Source organism: Amblyomma mixtum, chromosome 1, assembly GCF_055824585.1.
Source record: "Amblyomma mixtum isolate Tamu chromosome 1, ASM5582458v1, whole genome shotgun sequence".
In the NCBI taxonomy this organism is placed as follows: Eukaryota; Metazoa; Arthropoda; class Arachnida; order Ixodida; family Ixodidae; genus Amblyomma; species Amblyomma mixtum.
In genome coordinates, this window is record NC_143012.1 from 52,344,701 (window position 1) to 52,358,704 (window position 14,004).

Here is a 14,004-nt window from a genome sequence, read left to right on the forward strand (position 1 = left end):
GTAGTGCCTTGAAGTCAATGTGTGAACAGTGCTTTGTGTTGTAATGAATGCTATGCGGCGTTCGCAACGGCCTTATGGCGATTAAATTTAGACCGTAGTGCATAGCAAACTAGCTTTGATGTCACTTTAAGAGGAGCTAAGATGGGCCCGTCTTGGGTTTAATGAGAATATTCATTTTGCGCTTGGCAGTCAGTGCTTCCGTTACTTGCAGGAGGCGTGCATTCCTGTAGCTTATTTCATGCGCAAGGCAATACGCCAAAGGAATTACATATCACGTGGTATTAGGCCCTAAAGCATTGCGCGAGAAGTACACCGATGAGTTAGAGGCAAATTTATAGCAAATAGCTCTGGAGGAGCTATAAATGCATAGTTCACGGCATGATATTGTATTTGGCTTTCATAACTCGCAGTCGAATGTTGGTTCAGTTTCGTTCATAAGATTGAACGTTTAAACCACTTATGCTATAAAGGACGCTTGAGTGGAGGGTTGCGGAAAATTTTGACCAATTAGGGTTTTTTAAGGTGCGCTGACAGGGCATGGTGTGCGAGACTCTACATTTTGCCTTTATCGAAATTGCACTCCCACGGCCGAGATATAACCCGAGTCTTCCAGACCAGACGGTGATATTTCGTATGAGGAGCGATGGTTGTTGCCGTAAGGGCCCTGTCTTTAAAATAACATGGCGGCTTAAAGGGTCATTTACAGGATCTAGTTTTTGTGGCCATCCATCACGAGATAAAATTGGTGCCCGAGACCTTAAGTAATTGAACATTTTGTTTTGCACGGCGCCACGCTAAAGTTATGGTATTTAGATATTTAATTGCGTACTTTTCAATAAAAGCGAAGTCCTTGGTAAGAAATTTTTGCTTTCCGAGCCAGGCTCACATCAGGTGTATTTTGCCTAAGGAAGAATGAACAGCCTCAAGTAATAACGCAATATAATGTAGATTCAAGCATATGGTGTCGCTTCTAGTTACAACAGGGGAACAAATACTCAATAACTACTTTCAGGAGCGACCAACGCAGGCAAGACGTCAACTTCTCTGAACGATAATTGAATCATGCAGCAGTCATGCACAGTTTGCAAGTGCTTGCCCTACCATGTTATGTAACCACACTTACTTTAGAGAGAAAAAAACTACTTCAATTAGTCCAAAGCAGTTACACTAGATTAATTTTTTTTCGCAGGCTCAAACATGCATAATTGCAACATTTCTAGATTCCTAGCAGTTTTTCAAGCTTCCGTATTGTTCTGCGTTTTCATTTTGAAGTGTTGATCATGTTGAGCAAACGAAATGCTGTTACCACCAAGCTCCACGCAAACTACAACAGTAGACTATCTTTTCGTTCCAATAGTTGTGCAAATCTATATTAACAGTGTAAGACTGGTCAACTTTGCCACCGCAAACTGGCATCTTCAACTGCTGACTCCAAAGAATGGCTTCTAGTGAGCCAATCGCGTAAGGTGCGCAAATGTCGTCTGGAGAATATTGTACGGAGAATCTGAGAAAAGCCATGCGATCATAGAAACTCTTGAAGCATGGAAGGTTGTTTACCAGAATTTTTGTTTCTACAACTAAAGAAATCTAAATTCTTTAAGATGTATGTTAGCGGCACCGATTCTTCTGGTGAACCCGCCTTTACACAGGACGCCGTTCATTCTACACAGCATCTAAACACAGTACAAAGCCATATTCTAACCATTCGTCTTATGATTATTCGTTTTCGAAGTTTTGCTGGAGAACAACGGTTTTTGAAGCACTATATATATATATATATATATATATATATATATATATATATATATATAAATATATATATATATATATTGTTGCTCTAGTAAGGGGCTATACATTTAGTGGATTCACATGAATGAACTGAAAATATGTCGAATCAGGAACTTCTCGTGCCAAGCGCATTTAATACATGATAAATTAAAACAATAAAAGGCATTGTCGAGATCGATCTTTAAGTAACCTTACAGCAGACATATATTTTCCTCTGCAGAGAACAAACAATATTTCAGAAGATGGAAACCCAATGTGGAGACTTTTGTTCTCATTAGACGAAATGGCAGTAGAAAGTCCGGTCACAAGGAGTGTGCCGTTTATTTACATCTCTATTATTCTAATAATATAAAAGTATTTCTCATTACGGTTCTTTCGCGTTGAGCGCGTACTTCTGGCTAGTCGTAGTCGCTTTTCGGGCGATGATTATCTTTCTGTCTGCTAGCTTCATAACAAGTACCTCCTACTCAAATGGTTAAAAAAAAACATAAATGCAAAGAAGTGAGGCTGACTGAACTTCGGTTCACAGAGTTTTTTTTGTGCTGGTTTCCTGTCCTAACTAGTCGATAACTATAGGCCATCATGACCGTAAATCTTCCAAACTTTGAGCTACACAGCACTCTTCATACAGTAACAGGGATATAATAAGGGAGCAATTACTCATTGGCATCCACCCAAGCGTAGCCATACGGCTACAAAGGAAAGCTATACAGCTTTCTCACAAACTTCGTAGTTAAAGAAAAATTCGTCCTGGTCCGGGGTTCGAACCTGGGACCACCGCTTCACCGGAGCAGTCGCTCTACCAACTGAGTTAACCGGGACGGCAAGCTTATGATAGGGCGAGAGCGAATTGATCAGCAACTTGTAGTGGAAACAGTGTTGGTCAAATGTTTAGGAGAATCCCCCAAGGTGGAGTAAATTTGTAATAAGGGAGTAATTACTCATTGGCATCCACCCAAGCGCAGCCATACGGCTACAAAGGAAAGCTATACAGCTTTCTCACAGACTTCGTAGTTAAAGAAAACTTCGTCCTGGTCCGGGGTTCGAACCCGGGACCACCGCTTCACCGGAGCAGTCGCTCTACCAACTGAGCTAACCGGGACGGCAAGCTTATGGTAGGGCGAGAGCGAATTGATCAGTAACTCTAAGTTACTCCCTTATTACAAATTTACTCCACCTTGGGGGATTCCCCTAAACATTCGACCAACACTGTTCCCACTTCGAGTTACTGATCGATTCGCTCTCGGCCTACCATAAGCTTGCCGTCCCGGTTAGCTCAGTTGGTAGAGCGACTGCTCCGGTGAAGCGGTGGTCCCGGGTTCGAACCCCGGACCAGGAAGAATTTTTCTTTAACTACGAAGTTTGTGAGAAAGCTGTATAGCTTTCCTTTGTAGCCGTATGGCTGCGCTTGGGTGGATGCCAATGAGTAATTACTCCCTTATTACAAATTTACTCCACCTTGGGGGATTCCCCTAAACATTTGACCAGTACCAGGGCTGACTGCCCTCTTTCTGGGCTTGTTCGGAATGAAGATCGTTTGAAACAGCTTGTAAGCGAAGATTAGCTTAACCATGTGTCTTCCTTCAAGATCATGAACGTCTCTTTATCTTTGGTAGGCGGAGAATAAGTGAGACAAGCAAAAATTAGCCCCATCGAAGCCACATTCTTTCTGTGACAAAATATACGTAATTCTGGATGGCAGCTATGGACACGCAAAAACGTACAACCTCATCATAACGAAAAAAAAACATAGTGACCGTCTTGACCTATACAAGCAAACACTCTGACAGCATGCAGCCGGCCGCCATCGATCAGACAGTGGGAGCAGACTTTCGGTCAGGCAACTCTATGCAATAAGAGGGAACTGCGTTGACTCGATCTGCTTAAAGCAGACAGGACAGGATTCGTCGCGACATCCAAATTACGCAAGGCTCTCTTGAAACGGCCAAGACGTCAAAGCCTTGCCTTTGGGCAGGAGGTGAGCCAATAAACCAAATAAGTTTGGTTTGGTTATGGGGTTTAACGTCCCTAAGCGACTCAGGTTATGAGAGACGCCGTATTGGAGGGCTCCGGAAATTTCGACCACCTGGAGGTCTTTAACGTGCACTGACATCGCACAGTAAACGGGCCACAAGAATTTCGCCTCCATCGAAATTCGACCGCCGCGGTTGGGATCGATCCCGCGTCTTTCGGGTCAGCAGCCGAGCACGATAACGACTGAGCCACCGCGGCGGCCAATAAACCAAATAAATTGAAACACTCCAGAGTTATTCACGAGGTCCACAAGTTGCCGCACACCCCTGCACTCTGAGCAAGAATTCGCCTATATGGTAGTGACAAAAGGAGCAAGTTGGCCTCTAGCGCACTTCTTTTTAGAGACAGATATTCTATTTAAACCCTAGTGCATATTTTCATCAATAAAAATGCGAAATTCTTACTGTTATCAACGGAGACAGATTCTCTCTTGGAAACAAGCACAATTGTAGCAGTTAGAAGATTTTAACAGAGGTTTAAATCTTCACTACTACATCGTGAAGACCTTCAGTGGTGCGCTTAAAAGCATCCTCCTATTGCTACGTGAATAATGTTGCCATGCTTTAAGGTGGCAAAATGCCTCAGTTTTGTCAAGAGCGAAAATTTCGTATATTACGAAATCTGCCATTGGATTTGAGCAGCATACACTGCCACTAAAATGGAGCGGGATAGAGGATAGCTTACTTTCTTTGTTCTCCCTTTATTTGTGTTAACAGTGTGTATGCCCTAGCCCTCTAGAGAAGCTTCAACACAATTGCTCATGGGCACCTTTGAAGGTGGATCGTTTTTTCCATGGTGCCAAGGTACTCAGTGTACCCTTTTTTTTAAGAAAGTGAGCGACACCCAGAATGTAGAAATGGCTCCTCCAATACTGCTATGCCCTTGGGGGTGAAAGTTCGTTCACTGTGTAACTTATTCCCTTGGCATTTTTGCAGAGACAGTTGTGAAAAGCCCATTCTCTGTGTTTCTTCGTTGTTACAAGAGTAGTACTAGTAGTAGTAGTCAGCTTAACCGGACAGTGGGGACTACAGGGGAAGGAGGAGGGTGTGGCGAGGTCACAGAAATGCACAGCCGGAAAGCCGTTGGCCAGGGAAGAACTGGGAGGGTGGTTTCAGTCTGCCTGTACGGCAACTGTTACACAACACGACGCCCAAGAAAAGGCACTGCTGAGATGGCGCCACGCACTTGAAGGGGGGGTATGGAAACAGGCTGTAGTCGGAAAACTAAGAGTGTTCTGCAACACTAAATACATGAATCTCACTCTGCATTCCTTTTTCTCAATATATCGCAAATTGAAGTACCCCCGCAGTTGTCACTGAATCTAGCGTTAAAGAAAGGCAGACGGCAGCTCAACTTTTAAAACTCCATGGCACAGAAAGAAGAAGCAGATGATTTTCCGTGGCTCTTTCTTGTTTAAGCGTCTCGTCACGTCCGTATAAATTTCGCTCAGTGCTACTCTTTACTGCCAAACAAAGCTAGTTATCTTCGCTACAAGCTTTCAAACGGCAGAATATTTCTACATAGACTCACTTTTTTGGCACTTTTGCTGAAAAGAAGTTCGAACCGGCGGGTTTTTGCTATCCTGCAGGGTTCTGTGCTCCTATAGCACGTTGGAATGTTTCTTTTGAAACAAATTGAACGCTTTCAGTTTTTTAGGTTCTAAGAGGTGTTCCATCTAAAAACCGCGAACAGAAAAACACGGAAAAAACAGGGAGAACGAAGAGGACAGGAGCGCTCCTGTCCTGTACGTCCTCCCTGTGTTTTCCGTGTTTTTCTGTGCGACGTTTTTTGATGGATCATTACCAAGTGGCCCAAATTTCTGCTTTACTAAGAGATGTTCAGCCGGCCTGCTGAGAGAAAGCGGACACATTATTGCATGAGTTAAGGCTGGGGCTCGCTCTGCTTATACGGGACACTTCTAAACACAAATGCTGTGAAATTCCGGCCCGTTCTTATTTTTTCCTGGTGACCAGTACTTTTCTGCGCAATTTGTCGTAAATTGCATTTACCATTCTGTTGATGTTCCGCGTAATGTGCCTAAAACAGTTCACGTTTTAGTTGCGTGCTTTGCGAAAAGTGTGCATATGTTACTGCTTCTCCCACGTGCGAGCAATAAAGCAATGAAGAATGCTTCCGTGCGTGTATCCAGTAAGCTGCGATCGCAGTTCTCGTCGCGCTGCACTTACGGCCTTAGTCGGAAATTGAAAGAGGCGATTTTCTGAGTGGAATACCAGCTAAAGTGCTTCACATTTCCTCGCTACGGAAGCATTAAGCAAGAACCCGGAGTAACCGCCCATTCTGCATGCATATGCCTTCAATGAAGGGAAAGTAAGTGCTTGCCATTTAGTGCTCAACTCTGTTCCGTGTTCTTATAGAAAGGCTTCGATTAACGTCGTACACATATCAGAGGGAGACTCTGTGGAGAGACCGAGCAAAACAGAAATGTAAACTGAGTGGTGTATTCGAAATTTGCTTTAAAAACTCCTTGCAGAACTTCGCAAATGCAGTATACCTGAAATAGGGTAAGTTATTTCAGTATGTTGTTCCGCTGCTCTAAGAATAAATCCTTCGAATGCTTAGATCCTGCTATGCAGGTAAGAAACTGGAAGCACCTGGCTGTCGCGCAGTAAAGCACATCATCTAGAAATGATGGCGCCATCACGACTAAGGACGGAAAAAGAAAGACAAGGATAATAGCACCAGGAAACAACCCAAATTGCGCTGTTACAAATCTCACCTTGTTGAAGCTGCTGCAGCGTTCTAGAATCAGGCAGAAATGATTCGCGATAAGCTGCCTCCTTTATGGCGCGTTCTTTCCTTTTCACAACAAGAATAATGATTTCTGTAGTCATGGATATATCTATTTCGCGATAATAAATTATTTTGAAGTTTTTGGAAAACAAAATCACCCGCAGAAAGTGATTTCTTTCAACTCCCCGCTTTCTTTCACGTCCTCCGTGCAGTTTAGAGCTCGCGATAAACTGTTTTGCGTTTTGCCTACGCTTTCCTTCCTATTCTCCAGCTGCAAACCCATCATGCACGTGGGGAATGTTTTGTTTTCAGGAATTCTTTGCTACAGGTAAACGTCGTTGAACTACCGACGAATATTGCTTCGCCTCGACCAACTGCGTACGCTTCTAAGGCCCCATTTGTTACTGGGGCGGGTTTTCGGTATTCTTTCAGGCTGGTTGAGAAGGAAGTGGAGGCAAAACGCGCCGAAGGTCTGCCTTCATATTCATTTCTTAGTGGTCGTAAGCGCGTATGAACAGCACGGGAAAAAATAGATGCCTGCGATGAGAGGAAGATCATGTTTCATAATTTGCACGAAAATGCACTTCATTAGATACAGGAGACACCCAGGTCTACTGCTGCGGGCTTGGGAACCGACGGCCCAAGGTTAAGCGTGCAAATAGAGCAGATTCTCCGCGTCAAAACCTAAACAGGCAGCTTGGGAACGAAATGCACTTTTCGGTTGTGGTGAGTGTGCGCGGGTTAAATGCACTCATGCAACAATGTTTCTCGTTGAGACAGCACTGTATATTGTGCTGAGCAGCAGTTTGCTGAGCAAAGATAAAAGAGGCTGTTTCACAAGTTCTTTTATTCACCACAGAAACAAGAACCATACATTTGCGCACTTTCACAACGCAGGTCCCATCGCATCGGTCATTCCCTTCAAATTTTGCGTCCACGTGCCCGTACCACTGTTTTTGCCAACTCATTTTTTTCTCGTGCAGCAGCTGACTGGAACGGCCTTCCCCATAATATTGCTGCCATAACATGTTCATCATCATTTTCAAGGACTGTTGATTCCTGCATTTTGTAAACCCCACCCCTTATGTAACACCCTGGAAAAGGGTATTTAAGGAAAATAAAGTGAAGTGAAGTTGAAAGCAGCCCCACGTTAAAATTAACAGAAAGTTGCAGCGGGCAAACGGATTAAGTTATGTATATTATTTACTGTGCTAACCACTCACAAATCTTCCATCTGATGGCATAATTGCATGTTCAGTGCGTGTTCCCCTCTAATAGCGAAATTGTGCCTTTTCGAGAGGTGAGCGAATTGACGTCTTACAGATTTTACAAATACGGCCAAATCATTGTCCTGTGTAGTGAAAAAAATTGAGACTTGCAATAGCTGAATGTACGCATAGTAGAACTTTGCGCCCGCTTGCAATGGCGACCTTCTGGAAACAAGCACACGATAAATTCACTGCATTCTTCTGCGGATTCCATATAAGTCGTCTTGTGACAGTCCTCTTTGATTTTATTGCATCTCACCGCTCTTTACACCACAAAAATCTTATAAAACTCAGTTTTACAAAAGAGCATTCGGCTGCTTTTTTTGGTTATAATATTTAAAAATATTAAATTCTAGAAATTTCTTTTTTGCTACATGATTCAAGTTTTTCGACTCGTGAAATTCACATCTGAACTTGATTCCATTATTTAGCCAAGAAATAAAACGCGACCATTTCATTTTTGCTTCTGTTACTTGGCTACAAATATCGCAATACTGACCAATTTCTGCTGTTTTTATGCGAAGCATACTAGCCGCACAACCGAGCTCTTCCTTGCTGCGCCGCGCGCGGCCGCGTAGCTACCACTTGACCTACACCGGCGCACCACGTGATATGACGTCACGACAGCTCTGAAAGCTGGGGCTCAACTCGTGCGCTCGCGTGCGGACGCGCAGCCTCCGCCGGCGGTATGCGTCGCATCCTAGGCTTAACCATAAGCTAAGCCAGGCCATTTTTTAAAATTAACATGCTCTGTAGAAATTTAGGTGCAGCCTGTGTCCTTCTTTACCGTACCACATAAAATGTACAAACAATGCCCCCTTCTCTAACTTTGGGAATCAGAACCGAAGCTATTACATAGCCGACTGGCTCGTGGCATGGACCGCGCACAATGCAAGAATTTGAGAAAGAGAGAGAGCAACAGGGAGGATTAGCAAGAAGGGCGTTGAGGTTTGTAACCCTGCCCCTGGGAAAGAAAACCGGGTTTAGAAATGGACTGAGTAAAGGTCGCAGTGAGAATCAATATAAGGCTCCCCTTTTCTAGGGCTGGTCAGTGCATGATAAGGGCAAGCGCCAAATGACTCTTACTCATGCTATGGTCAGTAAATGAGTGTCTCCTACAAATGACCGGTTGTAATCTCTATGTAATCTCGTTTCCCGACTGTTTTTCCCGGACAGAAATTTTGTTCACGTGATCCCAAGAAGGAAACAACCTAAAGCCGACGTGTCATCCACCATAAATTACTAGAGGTGTGCGAATATCAAATTTTTCGAATACGAATCGAATACGAATACCTGATTCCGAATATCGAATTGAATATCGAATAATCAAGGACAGACGCATTTAACCACTACAAAACATTTATTTGAGCACCTAAGAACATCACAGTTCAACTACCGGTCATTAAATGAACACAAACGGTGTGTGTGGCTGCACAAAAAGTATCAGTCTCGAACATTACTCTTAGAAGAGTGGAAATATCAGAGAGGATGGCTAGTACACAGCATTGATTACGGCTAGCTTGCCATCAGCACAAAAGCGCGTTATGAACATAAAAGGTTGTCGTGAAGGAAAACCAGCTGCTCCACATGGTGAGGCAGAAGTAGTTCCCTTCTAGCTGAAACGACTCCTCCAGCCACAGAAAATGCCCTCTCACTTGGCACTGACCTGGCACGTATTACGAGGTACTTTATGCACAGCTCTGACTATAGCAGCTTCGCAGGTATAGCCACAAAAAGCTCGCCAGCGCAGTCAGCTACGGCATGGCCCTTGGAGGAAGAAAAAATTTTCCTTCCTCGAAGGAAAAATTCGAAGGAAAAATTTTCCTTCATCCATGCGCATTGCTCTGGGCGCCGCTATATTGTTATGTCTCTGTCGATAGGGCTTGCGGACCGAAATGAACGCCGGTGCTCACAATAAATATTCGGCTAGATACGAATATTCGCGTCGGGTCGAATATTCGAAAGAACACTAATACTTGCATTTCGAATCGAATTCGATAACTAAAAATATAATATTCGACATATATTCGAAAATTTCGAATATTCGCACACCCCTATAAATTGCCGTAGGCCTCGTTTCGTTGTCCAAGCGACCCAGTCCAGACTGCATGACGGAGCACCTGATCTCGTGCATGAAACAGTTAATACGACAAAGACGGACCGCACGTACTGCGCACTGCAGACCACCATGTACTGCAGACTCTCGGCACTGTTTGTCTCTTGGGAACGCGGTACCAAGCCCTCCTAGTTGTCGCAACTTCTTTAGGATCACTCTGCTGGACCGTGTGCGTTAATGGGCCGTTAGAAGCTTTCTGCTGTCTAATAAGGAATGCAAGGCAAATTAGAGACACAACGAGTTGTGAACTACTGTGAAATCGTGTGCAAAGTGTGCAAACAAATAAAAATTTCCACCTCGTTCCCGCAAATACGTCTCCACACCTAAGACAATACTTACAACATCAGTCTGTTCAACAACATCAATTAGCAACTGATTCCACACTTCAATCACAATCCGGAAAAAAATGAATGCCGGTACTCATCGGTACGTTCGATCATGGGTAGTAATACACTAAAGCGATTTTTTTCGTGAGCAATGTTTCAGAAGTGATTTGACATAGTATTCCCTAGTAATCGACCTTGCATTATCTGAAAAACTGCACAAGAAAAGGACGCTAGATTAACAATTTCTACAGAATACTTTTTTTTTTTAAATACAAGCCTCGAGCGAACTTTGCCGGCACGCTCAAGAGAACGGTGTGCTCCATGAAATATGAACCCTTATACACACGCAAATGCCCAGTATCTCGCCTTATATGTATTTCTCTTTCCTATTTCCCTGGCAAGAAATGTCACGATGTCAAAAGCGTAGTTAGAAGACAACACGTAAGCTAGAGAACCCTCTTTACTTTCACTGTGGGGTGAACTCTTGAGAAAATATCCCCCGTGAGAACGCTGATGAACAGCACCCCGTGCAGAAAATGAGCAAAGGTGAATAGGTTGCAACGTAAAGTTTCGGAAACTATGAATTTTAGTCCTGTTGAACAATTTCCTATTGATACAAATACAAAAGTGAAAAAGCGCTTGACTTTATGTCCAAGCGTATTGCTGTAAAAGTTCGTCTTGAACTTCTCAAATATGCTCGACTATGTGCCTACACGACTAAGAAACACGCCTCTATGCATGAGATATCAGCAAACTCCCCTCCAACTCTTGCATTACTTTAGTTAATGCTCGTTTTTTCACGTTCGGCTAGTTTGCTGTTCCTCTGCGTATCTTTCTATTCATATACAGTTTGGTCTTGTCATTGACTTTGTTTGCGATGCACCTCCGCCACATGAGGTGAGCATCAGTATTGTTGAACGCTGCTTACTTTCTCATAGCATTCATCTCGTGCTGGACTTCTCGGACGAAGGAAGCCCTTTTTTTTCTTCTGATGTTGCGTGACGATCATGCCGAAATGGAAAAAAAAAAGTACTCCCAGGCGTCCGATTTTCACACAAATAGTTCAGCTGAAGAAAAGAATAACTTTGCCGAGAAAGCGCAATACTCTCCCTCGAAGTCATCTTCACTAATGGAGGCGTCCGCTATCTGGGTGTAGCCCGGTGGCTTCCGCAGAAAACGAAACAGCCCCGTTGAAAGGAGTGCCTCTCGGGACAAATCTGCTGCTTTGAATGGACACTGGGCAAAAGTAGAAGGAGTGGCTCAAATGGAGATAGCCACTCCATTCTGCGGCCGCTACTCGGCCTTCAAAGAGACTTGGAAAAGTTCTACTTCCGACGATGTGACGAAGCGTGAACGGTTGTGCAAGAAAAGTACGCCACTTCTCAATGTGTTTGCTCAACAAAAAGACTCAGCCAACTTGGAGAGACCGAAAATGGAGTAAACTAAAACAGAGTTGAGTACTTTTCGAATAGTGCTGGAAAAAGAAAAGTGTTTCCCTTTGTTTTTAAAAAGCCCGCCACCGTGTTCGGCTAGACCGCCTTCATGACTGCGGAGAACGAAGATTTACGATGCAAGAAGGTGGTGAAAAACAGATATACATTGAACCGCTGTGAATTGTTACAGGGCATGAATATGGGGGGGGGGGGGGGTGGAAGTATTGTTAATTGAGCGCCAAGTCACTGAACTACTCCGAGCCCCGTGTTGGTAAAGGTCATCAGTGAGATAGTTTTTAGCAGCAGTTTATCAACCAGAATATATAGTTCGCAAGCAGCAGTTGACTTAACTTTCAACCCGTAATTTAATTTTCCTGTTTAGTGCGTCAAAGCACTGTAATGTGTTCAAAGCCGGACAATCTGTAAAATTAAGTTTTCCCATCCCTTTGATGTCCACTTTAGTTCGCTTGTAAGGTAACTCTGCTGCACTTTGTCTACAAGTGTCCAATTTTAATAACGTTGACGATTGCCTCCAAGCGCCACATGTCTGATGTAGCACACTTCATTCATGCATCTCCTTTGTACAGTTGATCGGCTTACCTTAGGGTGACTAATACTTGGATCATGAATGAGAGTTTGCCCCAAGAGAAAAGTCTACAGCAGCTGTATCTTACTTTTACTCACCTATGGGGCCGAAACATGGAGGCTAAAAAAAGGGCTAAGCTTAAGATAAGGGCAACGCTGCGAGCTAGGGAAAGAATATTGATAGGTGTAACGTTACGAGATCGGAAGCGGGCGGAGTGGGTTATGGAACAAACGCGGGTTAAGGGCATCCTAGATGAAATCAAGAGGAATAAATGGGCTGGGGCAGGGCATCTAATGCGAAGGTAAGATAACCGCTGGTCCTTAAGGGTAACGGAGTGGATTCCATGAAAGGCAAGCGTAGCGGGCGCGACAGAAAGTTAGGTGGGCGGATGAGATTAAGAAGTTTGCGGGGATGCGATTGCCGCAACTGGCAAAGGACAGGGTTAATTTGAGAGACATGGGACAGGCCTTTGCCCTGCAGTGGGCGTAGTCAGGCTTATGATGATGATGATGAATGCTTGGACGGGTCACTGCAGGCCGTCAGAAGCAACACTGCATCTCGAAGACGCGAAACCTAATTTTGTAAGCGGGGACATTCTGCACCAAGACAGCTCGTAAGGCTTACCGGTCAAGGTTAAACTAGGTTTCGCTAGCAATTAGCACGCTTCCTTTATGTCGTCTTCAGTGGAAAGGAGCTAATGTGCAGAAGCACCCTTAAATTACACTGTCATTAGCTGGCTGTGTGGCATGCCAACTGTAAGAAGATAGCGCCTTCCCTCAAGTTACGAAGGTGCAGTCATGGGGCGTATTTAATAGAGAGAGAAAGCTCTTCTTATCCCCTCCCAATATGATGAATTAATCCAAGGAAACCAGTGGTGAGCCAAAATAAAAAAAAAGTAAAAGTACATTGCCCAAGGCTGATGCCAAATCTTTCACCAGTTTTTTTTTTTTTGCTCGCTTGTAAAAAGAACAAAATGGTGCTTCTTTCCAACGTATCTAAAAAGAAGAGAGTCCGACAAGCGCTCAAGACGGGCTTTCTTCCGGCCTATCATCGAAATTGCCACTATTCTTGTTTCTATTTTTAAACCTGCTCCACAGTGTTTTTTGTCGCCGTACATCGCTAAAAAGCGTGCAAGGGAGACAAGAACAGTTCAAAAACTCCGATAGACTCAGCGGACAAAGAAACCCCCATTTTGTCAGACGCCAGCCAGAGACTACAGATAGGATAGGGAAAAAGGCAAGAAAAGAGCTAGAGGCGCTTGAAGGAAACAGTGCGCTAGATTGGAATAGGATGAGGGGCAGTTCAGATACGTCAGACCGTAGGCGAAAACGAAACAAAAAAGGTGAAAATCTTTACGGATTGAAAGCTCAACAGGCAAACTGCTGCAAGGCTGGCCAGCAGCGTAGTGAAGCGGTTTTTACCGCCTCTAATGACAATATAAGTGGTAGTTCTTTAATAAAAAAAACATACTAAGGCATTTTTGCACAATCTTCCGCTAATTGACACTTTCCTTACTTGAAAGTTTTGTTCAGAAAGGAGCACCCAGAAGACTTCAAGGATTAGGCCATTAACAACAAAAGAAGAGAGAAACAGTTGCAATAATGGCAATGATTTTCTTAAAAGGCGGAGACGAAAATCATTAAAAAATATGGAGTGCCCTATTGCTCACGCTGTTTGAATGATCAGCTTCTTCCGGCTTCAA

The 14,004-nt window shown here is 43.8% G+C and overlaps 1 long non-coding RNA gene and 1 other non-coding gene across 2 annotated transcripts in view; both read left to right on the forward strand.

The window, feature by feature from the left end:
• The window catches only part of LOC149366311 (uncharacterized), a 693,922-nt gene that overhangs the window by 337,734 nt on the left and 342,184 nt on the right, over positions 1-14,004 (forward strand). The window lies entirely within an intron of this gene.
• TRNAT-GGU (transfer RNA threonine (anticodon GGU)) lies at positions 3,054-3,127 on the forward strand. The gene has a single exon. It is a non-coding gene; the product is annotated as a tRNA-Thr (tRNA).